Consider the following 14,625-nt stretch of genomic DNA (forward strand, 5'->3'; position numbering starts at 1 on the left):
AGACAGGGCGATAGTCGCACAGATCTCCTCCAGGCGAACCGAGCCTTGTTTGTCTGATGGGGCGGCACTGCTCATGGTTCTGGATTGTCACTCATGAGGCGAAGAAAAAAGATAAGATTCTTCCCTCTACAGCTACTTTGGCTCAAATCAAATATTTAAAAAATCAACAAAGCTCCACCAACTTACATTTTTAATGTTAATGTGCATCAAAAGTTCATCAAATTATTGCTAAATAAATAACTTGGACAGTGTATCGTCTCTAAAAAGTAAAGCAACCCCAGGTCTAGCGCCCCTGCTGGCTGCCTGCAGTATCGTGTGTACCATCCCCAGGTGTTTCAATGACAAAACAGAATTTTTTCCATCTCACTTTACTCATCTAAACTGTCTTTCCATCTACAGTGTCTCATCCAAACAGCTAGTTTCCCCATGCTGATATCTGCATGTTTTCCCCCTAGAAATTATTTATTTACATGACGTTATTCTAACATATAAGAAGGTGTGGGTACACTTGGGAATGAAGTGACTGACAAACAAACCACTAACCAGTGTGTGTGAGAGACATCACAGGGTGAAACAGAACAAACTCCACCACAGTGTAGCTGCTTTCATGAAGTCCTTTTGGAAACCGACTCTGTAAAACAGCATAAAGTCATGAGCACTGTGTGTAGATTTATCTGTTAAATGGATTAAAATTTTTTTTTTTACTTCAAAATAGAATTAATGCACATAATTATGCTCATAAATAAAATGAAGAGCACCTTAAAATATCAAAGTTTGATTGAGATTGAACAGGTTTTATTCTTTACACTAATGAAATCTGTCACTGTTCACACGAACACACTTTTCACACTAACACATACTTGTAGAACACACACCGGTGGGTCCAGAAGTATTTGGACATTGACAAGTTTTGTAATTTTCCCTCTGTACCTCACCACAATGGATTTGAAATGAAGCAATGTGACTGAAGTGGAAGTCTGAAACTGCAAAATGGCTGAACATTGTTGTAGCTCAGTCCAATGCAACATACGTCAGACACTGACTGTGTTTACACGCATCGATTTTCACCAAACTGAAGGAATTCATTCCACCTGCAGAATCTGAATATACCGTTCTAAAGAATTAATTATGGGATGTTTCCAAATTAAGGTGTATATATGGTCCATTAATTTGATTGGTTGAGCAGCATTTGAAAAGTGCTTATATTGGAGTATAACCACACCGGGATGGGTTCCGTCATGTAATTTACAACATCATGGCGATACATTTTTCATGAATTAAACTTCTGACTGATAAAATATGAAAACTTGTTAGTTGAAGATGAAAAGGAAGAAGGGAAGCCAGTTTCATTGGGTGCATCTTTAACCATAAAGCACAAATCATTGTTAGCTAGCTAACTAGAAGATTAAAAGATTCTAGACACAATCCCTTTCAGAGTACAAAATGCATGTAGAGTCGAGTCGAGCTGGTACCATGCAGTGGAAAAGGGCTGTTCATGAGACTCTATTAGCATTCCTAGCAGTTTCTATTTTTGACCACTAGGTGCGCTGTATAGCGCTACAACGGCCAGTGAGCAGGCAAACAAACCAAAGGATCTGTTAAATAGCAGAAATAAATAGCAAAAGTGATTGGGCATGTTTGCTACCATCAGCCTCATTGCTACAAATAGCCCAGCATAGAGATAGAAAACTTTAATATTATTATTAGCAGTAGTACGTAGCACTATTACTTATATTGTTTAAACACAATACGGTTAATGATGATCTCTACCGAAGCCTACAAGTCTGTTGGCTTTTCTGTGAAAAACTGGAGGTTGTGAAAGTTAGTGTGGTTGTTTCATTGCATGTGATTCCAGCCACAAAAGTAGATTTATTGAAACTTTAGAAAACAGCAGGTACCATGTTCCTTTTCACACAAGGAAGGAAAACAAAATAGTTTAATGATCATGTATTTCACATGCTCCCTCACAGGGAAAAAAACAAACAAACCCCACACTGTGTGTTCTTTTAGCTAATATTCAACTAATGTTGGTTTAGAGATTTCAGATTTGTGATGGCATTTTAAACTTTAACCATCCAAACTTCAACAGAATTTGTTGAGGTAAGTTAATATCCAACTTGCTAATTCACATTAAAATAAAGGTAGCGTTATATCTCTAATATTGTTGGAGAGGTTTGAATCTAAAGCTGATGAGCACTTACAGGGAAAAGTTTATAAAGTGACTGAAAATATAAATTAAATCTAAATCAGTTTTTTTATGGTTCAGTACAAGAAACTTTGGCAATACCACAGTTTATAGAGTATCATTTATTTCATAAATACTCATAAGCAAAAAAAATACAGAGAAAGTAAATAAAATACATGTAAATACTTCATCAGATATGTCAAAGAACATCATGAACCTATTCAAACCTGGCATTAACATCCATCCGTGGTGCTCAAGGTCAAATCAAGGACAGAACTTAATACTGGTGTGTGTCTCAGGGTTTGATCACTCAAATGTGGTGAGACATTCAAGTCGTCACAGAACACTTGTTTCAGTCTCAATTTTTGTCTTCATCCAAAACCAGGGCAGAGTCACTAAAGCCCAAGTCTAACTAATGACTTGTAACATGCTGTAAAGTGTTTATACAGGCCGAGCCTAATCTAAAATCCTTACATAGCTGCCTCGTTACTGATATAACAATTTGATCAAGGTTTGTGATTGGATCCACATCAGTGCCATTCCGATATACGACATCAATACACTCACCACCCAGGGATGATTATATTCTGGTGTCATGGAACATAAAGATCATTATAAATAGCCCGAAGATTTAAGAAAATTCTTGTTTAAACCCACCCAGTTTTCACATTTTCAAAAATATTGGAACATGTAGCTGACATGCGTTTCTTGTTGCCCAGATGTGCCCTTTGAGTTTGACTGTGTAAACATTTACTAGCGCTGAATGTCTAGTCTTGGATTAAGCCCTAGGTTTCACCTGTAAATACTGCATTTGTTGTTAAAAAAGATAAACCAACATGAAGACCAGAGAGCTGTCTGTGGGAGAAAAGCAAGTCAAATGTCTTCAATGTCCATCAAAAACAAAAGAATTGGCCTTGCTGTTCCAATACTTTCAGAGAGCACTATATGTTAGGGATGATGTTAATTTTCCGCGATCATTAAAATAAAATAAAATTAAATTAGAAATCGCGGAATCGCTGGTCTGAAACGGAACCGCCATCCTGCAACGAAAAACAGGTTTTTGTCGGCATCCAGTTTCAAAACCCGAGAAATTCAATCCACGCAGCTATACAGCGAGGGTCGGGGGGTTTCTTTGGCAAAAAGAAACTGAATCTTGGTGTAAACTGGGTTGTGAACAAACCATCAACGTCCCACCAATGACACAAGGGCTTATGATCAGTGCACACTAACTGGATAAAAAGATATCCGGGGATTATAATCCGGGGATTATAAGTGGGAATGCCTCACCACAGAAAACACAAAGCAGCTCACAATGCTGATGTATAATGGTGATAGAGACTCGGTTTGGGTGAATCCTGCTGAAGTGGTCTCTCATCCGTTTCTTCATCAGTGATCAGTTCAGGTCAGGGGCGTGGCGACCGGGGTGGCCGGGGGTGGCATTGGCTACCCCTGAAATTTGGTTGGCCACCCTAAGTGGCCCCCCCTCCCCACCTCAGTAAGGGAGAAAAAAGGAGGGTTTAATTAATTGCAAAATTTATTTTTCCACGCATATGTATAAAAGTACAATTTAAAAGTGTTTTGATGTTGAGCAATATTATTTTTAATTATTTTGTATGCAACAGTATAACTGCTTTTGTGAATAAGTTATTGGCCGCACAGGAAGAACGTCAATTTCATCCAATCACAACAGAAGAAGTTGGACCTCTTTCATGTTCATCAAGCTGGTATGGTTCCTGAGAACACCACCACTGCGGTGGTTAAACACAAAGATTAATTAAGGTAAGTGAGAATGTCCAAAGTGTGAAAAAAGTGTGAATGTTAGTGTTTAATGTATTGGGAATTTCGCAGGTGATTAGGTAACGTTTGTGTAGCTGAAGTTAAGGAGCTAACGTTAGCAACATTAGCTCGACAGTATGTTATCAGCATTTAGCTGTGCAGTTATGTACTCGCGTATGGGTCCCAAAAAAGACGGTTCGAGCAGGAAAATAGAAAGGTCGCACATGTGCGAGTACCGAATTCAGCCCATTCATTCTCATTTTTCTCCAGGAATGAATTCGTGCAAAGAGGATCTAAGTACAGTAACTTTTTCGCGCATAAACAAACTTCCCTTTGGCACACCTCTAACACAGCCTGATAGATTTGACTTGAGTCAGGTCGGTGTCCTGAGCAGCCGCCTGAACTAGGCTACGTCCCTCGAGGGAAAAAAAAAACACGCAGCCCCACATGCAGACAGTAGCCTCGTCAAAAAATATCACCCCATCGCGTTGAGGCTGAATGTCTTTGTCTAAATTGTTGTATGCACCATGTAGTTTGCCATCTCATGTCGTCATATCTCCATCTTTGCATCCTCTGCGTTGTGTTGCTGGGCAAAGATGTGCTCCGATCAAATTGCCATGCGATCTAAACTGTAGGCTACTGTAGCCGTCAACCTAAGTAAAAAGTTAACAAAATGGCGAAGTTATGGGGACATAAAACGAACTTGTGAACTTAAAATAATGCCATGCCGTGAGAATTTGTGTTTGTTTAATCTTGATAGGCTACATCAATCACTCATCAGTGTCTATGTTGTGAAAATACTTCCCCCAACTGAGCATCCTTTCCTGTCCTCCTACTTAGTGCTTATTGTCGGCTTGGGTAAAGTCAGTTTTATATTGGACATTTATTTAAGTAAATATTCAAAATAGAAACGTGATAGGGGCGGCACGGTGGTGTAGTGGTTAGCGCTGTCGCCTCACAGCAAGAAGGTCCTGGGTTCGAGCCCCGGGGCCAGCGAGGGCCTTCTGTGTGGAGTTTGCATGTTCTCCCTGTGTCCGCGTGGGTTTCCTCCGGGTGCTCTGGTTTCCCCCACAGTCCAAAGACATGCAGGTTAGGTTAACTGGTGACTCTAAATTGACCGTAGGTGTGAGTGTGAATGGTTGTCTGTGTCTATGTGTCAGCCCTGTGATGACCTGGCGACTTGTCCAGGGTGTACCCCGCCTTTTGCCCATAGTCAGCTGGGATAGGCTCCAGCTTGCCTGCGACCCTGTAGAAGGATAAAGCGGCTAGAGATAATGAGAATGAGATGAGAAACGTGATAGACCTACATCTGAAAAAAATGTGACACATGAGGATTGTGGCACATGAGGATATTTGTCTGTTTCAAAGTTGGTTTGACAAAAAACAAGTGTTATTTTTTCTGACAGATCTCGCTTGTATGTTGAATGTTAAATGAATGTCCAATATAAAATGTCTTCATCCAACGTTGAATGTAGGCCTATGGGATGGTCCCAAGGCATTTTGGGAGATGTAGTTTTCTTATAGAGAGATAAATGTTTGAGTGTTCAAAGTATGGAACACAAAATCAATATGTACTTGTACTAATGTACTATGTATCTATGTATTTGTATTATTAGCAGTATGATCACTAATGGCCTATCACACATGATAAACGAATCGTGACCCCAAAACCAAGGTAATCGTGATTTGTGTATCGTTACACCCCTACAATACAATATGCCACCCCTCTACAGATTGTGACCCTATTTGGCCCCCCCAAGAAAAAAATCCTAGACACGCCCCTGACGGTCACACGGAGCCAGAGGGTCGTCTCTGAGAGACATCTAACACATCCGAGTGGTAGGTTTATGGCTAAAATTAATTAAATATTTATCTACATTTTTATTCCATTTTGTTTGTTACACAGCATTTGATCAAACCGTAACTCAGTGCTGCATTCCAGGTGTTTGTACCGCATTCAAAATTTCTGGTTAATGACCAAAATGTAAAAAAAAAACCAACAACACACACACAAACTACAACATTATTCATTTGCATTTGGATTAAATGGTATTCATTAGTCCTCATCGTTCAAAGTAGTGCATGAGGCCTCTGTGGCAGCGGGGGCATGGTCAAGCGCCGGTCTGTGACAGGAGGGCGGAGTCAGGGAAGGTTAATGGCAGAATCACTACACCTGACGGCAATTAACCTGTGTTTGTGTGTCTTCCCAGTGACCGCGCCCTACTTAAGGAGGGAGAGCGAGAGCAGAGGAGCTCATCTCCGGACTAGACGCTGGCTGTGTGTGTGTCTAGCCTATACGAAATTGTTCACTGAAAAGTGTGGCAATAAAGCCTTTTGCAAACCTGATCTCTGTCCTGCTGTCCTCTGTGCTCCACTCACGCCTAGTGAACCGTTACAGCCTCCTATTGACGTAGGTGGCATCCAGAGCACATCTTCAGTTTAGTGATGGGTTTGGTAAATGTTCGTCTGTCTAACTCGATGTTAGAGATCGTGTTGGGCCAAAAGATGTATTAAATAGTATTACTGATAGGAAACGGCTTGACTAATTGGACAAACACAAAAATAGTGCTGGATGATGCCTCCATTTCCCCCGAGAAGGGACAAACTAGAAAATTTTAATTTAAGAATAAGAATAACTCCTTTTATTGTGACAGACATACAGTAGTGCTTGAAAGTTTGTGAACCCTTTAGAATTTTCTATATTTCTGTATAAATATGACCTAAAACATCATCAGATTTTCACACAAGTCCTAAAAGTAGATAAAGAGAACCCAGTTAAACAAATGAGACAAAAAAATGTGATACTTGGTCATTTATTTATTGAGGAAAATGATGCAATATTACTTTTTTTTGCTTTTATTTGCACTACATTGCCTTTTCTTTGTATTATTTCTTCCGCCTATTTATTTACTGTAGCAGTTCGTAGGAGGGGGAGGAACACAGAAGACGGCAGGCCAGAACTGAGTTTCGTAACTCTTTTTATTTTTACACACTTTTCAGTGGTCTCTCATAAACATACACACACAGCCAGACATGTGCGCGCACACATCAGGTGTCTGGTTCGGGAGAGAGCTTTCCTCTGCTCTCGCTCTCTCCTTAAATAGGGCGCGGTCACTGGGGAAGACACACAAACACATGTTAATCAACATCAGGTGCAGTGATTCTGCCACTTACCTTCCCTGACTCCGCCCTCCGGTCACAGACCGATGCTTGACCACGCCCACGCTGCCACATACCCCCACCACCCGACTCAGGCAGGGCGGCCGTCCGGCCTGCAGCCAACTCCCCCCCCCCCCCCCCCCCCCCCCCCCTTGACGGGAGAGGAAGTCCACCACGACCATCTGCGCCCCCGGCCTGTGGATCACCTTGAAGTTAAAGGGTTGGAGTGCCAGATACCAACGGGTGATCCGCGCGTTGGTATCCTTCATGCGGTGGAGCCACTGGAGGGGCGCGTGGTCTGAACAGAGGGTGAAAGGGCGTCCCAGCAGGTAGTAACGGAGGGCGAGGACCGCCCACTTGATTGCCAGGCACTCTTTTTCAATGGTGCTGTAGCGCCCCTCACACACTGACAGCTTACTACTGATACAGTGGGGCAAAAAAGTATTTAGTCAGCCACCAATTGTGCAAGTTCTCCCACTTAAAAAGATGAGAGAGGCCTGTAATTTTCATCATAGGTACACTTCAACTATGAGAGACAAAATGGGGGGAAAGAATCCAGGAAATCACATTGTAGGATTTTTAATGAATTAATTGGTAAATTCCTCGGTAAAATAAGTATTTGGTCACCTACAAACAAGCAAGATTTCTGGCTCTCACAGAGCTGTAACTTCTTTAAGAGGCTCCTCTGTCCTCCACTCGTTACCTGTATTAATGGCACCTGTTTGAACTCGTTATCAGTATAAAAGACACCTGTCCACAACCTCAAACAGTCACACTCCAAACTCCACTATGGCCAAGACCAAAGAGCTGTCAAAGGACACCAGAAACAAAATTGTAGACCTGCACCAGGCTGGGAAGACTGAATCTGCAATAGGTAAGCAGCTTGGTGTGAATAAATCAACTGTGGGAGCAATTATTAGAAAATGGAAGACATACAAGACCACTGATAATCTCCCTCGATCTGGGGCTCCACGCAAGATCTCATCCCATGGGGTCAAAATGATCACAAGAACGGTGAGCAAAAATCCCAGAACCACATGGGGGGACCTAGTGAAAGACCTGCAGAGAGCTGGGACCAAAGTAACAAAGGCTACCATCAGTAACACACTATGCCACCAGGGACTCAAATCCTGCAGTGCCAGACGTGTCCTCCTGCTTAAGCCAGTACATGTCCAGGCCCATCTGAAGTTTGCTAGAGAGCATTTGGATGATCCAGAAGAGGATTGGGAGAATGTCATATGGTCAGATGAAACCAAAATAGAACTTTTTGGTAAAAACTCAACTTGTCATGTTTGGAGGAGAAAGAATGCTGAGTTGCATCCAAAGAACACCATACCTACTGTGAAGCATTGGGGTGGAAACATCATGCTTTGGGGCTGTTTTTCTGCAAAGGGACCAGGACGACTGATCCATGTAAAGGAAAGAATGAATGGGGCCATGTATCATGAGATTTTGAGTGAAAACCTCCTTCCATCAGCAAGGGCATTGAAGATGAAACGTGGCTGGGTCTTTCAGCATGACAATGATCCCAAACACACTGCCCGGGCAATGAAGGAATGGCTTCGTAAGAAGCATTTCAAGGTCTTGGAGTGGCCTAGCCAGTCTCCAGATCTCAACCCCATAGAAAATCTTTGGAGGGAGTTGAAAGTCCGTGTTGCCCAGTGACAGCCCCAAACCATCACTGCTCTAGATGAGATCTGCATGGAGGAATGGGCCAAAATACCAGCAACAGTGTGTGAAAACCTTGTGAAGACTTACAGAAAACGTTTGACGTCTGTCATTGCCAACAAAGGGTATATAACAAAGTATTGAGATGAACTTTTGTTATTGACCAAATACTTATTTTCCACTGTAATTTGCAAATAAATTCTTTAAAAATCAGACAATGTGATTTTCTGGATTTTTTTTCTCATTTTGTCTCTCATAGCTGAGGTATACCTATGATGAAAATTACAGGCCTCTCTCATCTTTTTAAGTGGGAGAACTTGCACAATTGGTGACTGACTAAATACTTTTTTGCCCCACTGTATATAGCACTGGGCGGTCCTCCCCCTCCACCTCCTGGGACAAAACAGCCCCCAGCCCTCTGTCCGATGCATCAGTCTGTAACATAAAGGGGAGAGAAAAGTCAGGGGAGTGTAACAGTGGCCCCCCACACAGTGCAGCCTTCACCTCAGAAAAAGCCCGCTGGCATTGCTCCATCCACTGGACTGGATCTGGTGCCCCCTTTTTAGTCAGATCAGTCAGCGGGCTGGTGACGTCCGAATAATTAGGTATAAACCTACAATAGTAGCCAGCCAGCTCCAGGAACTGTCTCACCCCCTTTTTGGTCTTGGGCCTTGGGCAGGCCACAATTGCTGCTGTCTTGTTAATTTGGGGACACACCTGCCTGTTGCCCAAGTGGAAGCCCAGATACCGTACTTCCATCTGGCCAATCGCACACTTCTTCGGGTTGGCTGTGAGACCCGCTCGCCTCAGCGACTTAAGGACAGCCCTCAGGTGTTGTAGGTGCCGTGGCCAGTCATTACTATAAATAATGATGTCGTCGAGGTATGCGGCTGCATAGGTGGCGTGGGGGCGGAGGACCCTATCCATCAGCCGCTGAAACGTGGCGGGCGCCCCAAACAGCCCAAAAGGAAGTGTGACAAACTGGTGTAAGCCAAACGGTGTGGAAAAGGCCGTTTTTTCTCGGGATAATGGAGTCAAGGGGATCTGCCAATAACCCTTTGTCAAATCCAGTGTCGAGTAAAAGAGAGCCGTGCCTAGTCGATCGAGCAACTCATCAATACAAAGCATAGGGTACGTGTCGAATTTAGACACCGCATTGACTTTTCTATAGTCTACACAGAACCGGACCGACCCGTCGGCCTTGGGTACCAAGACCACCGGGCTGCTCCAGTCACTGTGGGACTCCTCGATGATGCCCATTTCAAGCATGGCCTCGAGTTCTTCCCGAACCACTTTTTTCTTGTGTTCGGGTAGCCTGTAAGGGCGGCTACGCACTACCACCCCTGGGGGTGTCTCAATGTGGTGCTCTATGAGGTCGGTGCAGCCGGGCAGGGGCGAGAACACGTCCGAAAACTCGGTCTGCAACCGGGCAACCTCCGTGAGTTGGGATGGGGAGAGGTGGTCTCCACAGGGGACCGGAGAGGTACACGATGCCAATGCTCCCTTTTGAACCTCCGGCCCCAGCTCCGTCTTCTCCAGAACCACCAACACCAATGCCACGGGACCTCCTCGTTCCAGAGTTTGAGCAGATTGAGGTGGTAAATCTGTAGTGCCCCACCCCTGTCCGTTCGTCTCACCTCATAGTCGACGTCCCCGACTCGCCGTGTGACCTCAAAGGGTCCTTGCCACTTGGCGATCAATTTGGAACTTGACGTGGGCAACAGTACGAGTACTTTATCTCCCGGTGCAAACTCCCTAAGGCGCGTACCCCTGTCGTACAGGCGGGTTTGCCGTTCTTGGGCCTGCCGCAAATTCTCCTGGGTTAGGTGTGTGAGTGTGTGGTGTTTTGCACGCAGGTCAATAACGTATTGATTTTCATTTTTACTTGGTGAAGGTCCCTCCTCCCAATTTTCTCGCAGCATATCTAGAATGCTATGCGGCTTACGCCCATACAATAACTCGAATGGGGAGAACCCCATGGAGGCTTGGGGGACCTCTCGCACTGCAAATAACAAGGGTTCGAGCCATTTATCCCAATTACGTGCGTCCTCACTTACAAATTTTTTAATTATATTCTTGAGCGTACGATTGAACCGTTCAACTAAACCGTCTGTTTGTGGGTGATACACGCTGGTGCGGATCGGCTTAATACCTAATAACCCACACGGTTCATTCAGTGTACATGACATAAACGAGGTGCCTTGGTCAGTCAGAATCTCTTTCGGGATTCCAACTTGGGAGATGATGCGGAAGAGTGCTTCTGCAATACTGCGTGCTGAGATATTCCGAAGAGGCACTGCTTCCGGGTATCGCGTTGCATAGTCCACCAGAACTAAAATAAAGCGGTACCCTCATGTTGACTGATCTAATGGCCCGACGAGATCCATCCCAATTCTTTCGAACAGGGTCTCGATTAATGGGAGAGGGCACAAAGGCTCTTTTGGAATGGCCGCTGGATTTACTAACTGGCATTCACGGCACGCCGTACACCACCTACAGACATCGCCGCGAATCCCTGGCCAATAGAACCGGGCCATTAGTCGGGCTAGTGTCTTGTCCAGCCATGGGATTAAAGTGAGCCGCCTGGAATACCAATTCCCGGCGGCTCTTTGGAATCAAAAGCTGTGTGACTTGCTCTTTAGTCTGAGTGTCCTGCGTCACTCAGTATAATCTATCCTTCATAATTGAGAAGTAGGGGAAGGACAGGGTGGCGTTTCGCTGGAGCGTTTGACCATCGATTACTCTCACTTGGTCAAACACATGCCGCAGAGTCTCGTCTCGCGACTGCTCTAATGGAAAATCCGCAAGGGATTCCCCAATAGAAGGAGGAGGAGCCGGCGGCTCCTCACTCTGACGTGGAGATGACATAGATGGCTCTGTGACAGCTGCTCCCACCAGTGCGACACCGGGACCTCCCCGTGCAGAACTACGGCAGGACCCACTCTTCACTAAATGACTCATTAATTCCCCAAATCCTGGCCAATCAGTCCCCAAAATTATCGAGTGGGTAAGGCAAGGATTAACCGCCGCCTTTACTCTAAATTTTTCCCCTCAAAAAAGAATGTGGACCGACACTAAAGGGTAGTTGTGAACATCCCCATGCACACACAACACCTTCACCAATTGTGCTCCCCCCAATGCCTCGTCTCGCACCAGGCTTTGGTGGATTGAGGTCTGATTACAGCCAGAGTCCACCAACGCCTGATATGTATCCCCTTGGACACTCACTGGTATGCGATACACTCTGGCCCGATCGAGGGCGGCTCCTGGCGTATCGGGGATCCGAACCACCGCACCCACCTCCATTACCGAGCACTGCTGTTGGAGGTGGCCCGGCTCCCCACAATGCCAGCAAACCGGCCTGGGCTTCCTCTCTGCACTGGTGCTCTGGGGCTCACTCACCTGAGGGGAGGGGGGGGGGGAGACAGACACAGAAGGGAAAAACAGGAGGGCACCGCGGGTGCGGCGGGCCGGCTGGGGAGGCACCGGCCCCCGCCTCCGCGGTGGGGGAACGGGGCGAGGATAAGACACAGGAGGGGGGGAGAGAGAGAGAGAGAAGAAGAGGTTGTCTGCTGTCCTGCCATCGGGACAGCCGCCAAATGGTCCTCCGCCAGCTCGATTGCCTGATCCAGCGACGCCGGGCAGTGGCACTGGACCCACTCTGCGGTTCTTGCTGGTAGGCGAGCGATGAACTGCTCCAGTACCACCTGATCGATGATTCCCTCGGCGTCGTGGTTGTTGGCCCTCATTCACCACCAGCAGGCGTCCCGGAGTTGCTGGCCAAACGCAAACGGCCGGCCGACTTCCTCCAAGCGCAAAGCGCGGAAGCGCTGTCGCTGTTTTTCAGGGGTGTGCCCCACACGCTGGAGGACGGCCCGGCGAAGGTCCGCGTAGGCCAGCCGGTGGTCAGCGGGGAGCTGTAGTGCAGCCAGCTGCGCCTCACCCGTTAGCAGGGGGAGGAGGCGCGCCACTCGCTGTTCCACCGGCCAGCCTGAGGTCTCTGCTACCTGCTCAAAGAGCGTGAGGAAGGCCTCGGGGTTGTCCTGCGGGCCCATCTTCATTAGGGTGAGGGGGGAAGGGCCCACATCGGTGGAGGTGGTGGACCCCGCTGACGCGAGGAGGTGCCGGAACGCCTGTCGATCTTCCTGCTGCACCAGCACCAGGGCCTCAAACCATTGCTCTTGCTCCTTCTGGAGGGCGACTAGTGCCTGGTGCTGGCTCTGCTGGACCGTGGCAAGGGCGTGGACCAGGTCAGCGAAAGGGGAGGACTCCATGGGGCTGTTCTTCTTCTGCGCTCCAAAATCCCGGGTTTCGGCACCACTGTAGCAGTTCGTAGGAGGGGGAGGAGCACAGAAGACGGCAGGCCAGAACTGAGTTTCGTAACTCTTTTTATTTTTACACACTTTTCAGTGGTCTCTCATAAACATACACACACAGCCAGACACGCGCGCACACACATCAGCTGTCTGGTTCGGGAGAGAGCTCTCTGCTCTCGCTCTCTCCTTAAATAGGGCGCGATCACTGGGGAAGACACACAAACACACATTAATCAACATCAGGTGCAGTGATTCTGCCACTTACCTTCCCTGACTCCGCCCTCCGGTCACAGACCGACGCTTTACCACGCCCCCGCTGCCACATTTACTTGTATTTGTAATTGGCATTCTTGGTGGACAGCTAACTAAGGATTTCATTGTGCAAGAGGACATGTCCTTACTGTGCATATGACAAACACTTTGAACTTGAACTTGATCTGTGAGTGGCAAAAATATGTGAACCTTTGCTTTCAGTATCTGGTGTGACCCCCTTGTGCAGCAGTAACTGCAACTAAACGTTTGCGGTAACTGTTGATCAGTCCTGCACACCGGCTTGGAGGAATTTTAGCCCATTCCTCCGTACAGAACAGCTTCAACTCTGGGATGTTGGTGGGTTTCCTCACATGAACTGCTCGCTTCAGGTCCTTCCACAACATTTTGATTGGCTTAAGGTCAGGCCTTTGACTTGTCCATTCCAAAACATGAACTTTATTCTTTTTTACAGGGCTCGACATTAACTTTAAACCCACTTGCTGGGGACAAGTGGGGGTAAATTTCCACTTGCCCCCCAAAATCACCACTTGCCCCCTTTTTTGCGAGTACTACTTTTATTTTAGGAAAACCATAGAATAGTTGTGAATTGCAACGTCAAATGAAAATCACACATTGAGTTGAAGTTTGGTTATTAGTTACTTTTTAATTGTAACAGACAATCATAATTTTATCCAAAATAGTTTTTCCTGCCCTAGTCGATTTATTTCCATTTCACATGCATGCAGCTGTTGTGAAGTTCAGCGTTTTTCTGTAGAACTCTCTCAGACTGCTGGTTCATGACTCGATAATGTAGAAATCATAAAATAGAAATCTATAACAAAAAGTTTGTATGAAAACAATAGGGTACCAAGACTTTTGAGAATATTTATATATCCTTTTTTCGTTATATCATCCATCTCTAGGTTTAACAAACAAAAAAAAGGTGCTGCATCATGACAGACAGGGTAATGTTTGAGTTTAAAAATTAGTGTGTAGGTTGTGGGTGTTTTATACAGATCTTGCAACCAGTAACTGAATCAGTGCAGCCATCTGTCATGAAGCAGCAATTTTTTTCATAAACCTAGAGGCAGATGATAAACAAAAAAAAAGTTATATAAATATTTTGCACAGGACTGTATTCCTCTGATAACAGAAACAAAGCTCCAGCTCTCTCTGCTTTTAATCTGTTCTTTCAGGATTTATCACACGTCACTCCTTGTTGAATTTTTTATGCCCGAGTTGTTTGAAAGTGTTTGATTTTTTTAAAGA

The sequence above is a fragment of the Neoarius graeffei genome, chromosome 27 (genome assembly GCF_027579695.1).
Source record: "Neoarius graeffei isolate fNeoGra1 chromosome 27, fNeoGra1.pri, whole genome shotgun sequence".
Taxonomy (NCBI): Eukaryota; Metazoa; Chordata; class Actinopteri; order Siluriformes; family Ariidae; genus Neoarius; species Neoarius graeffei.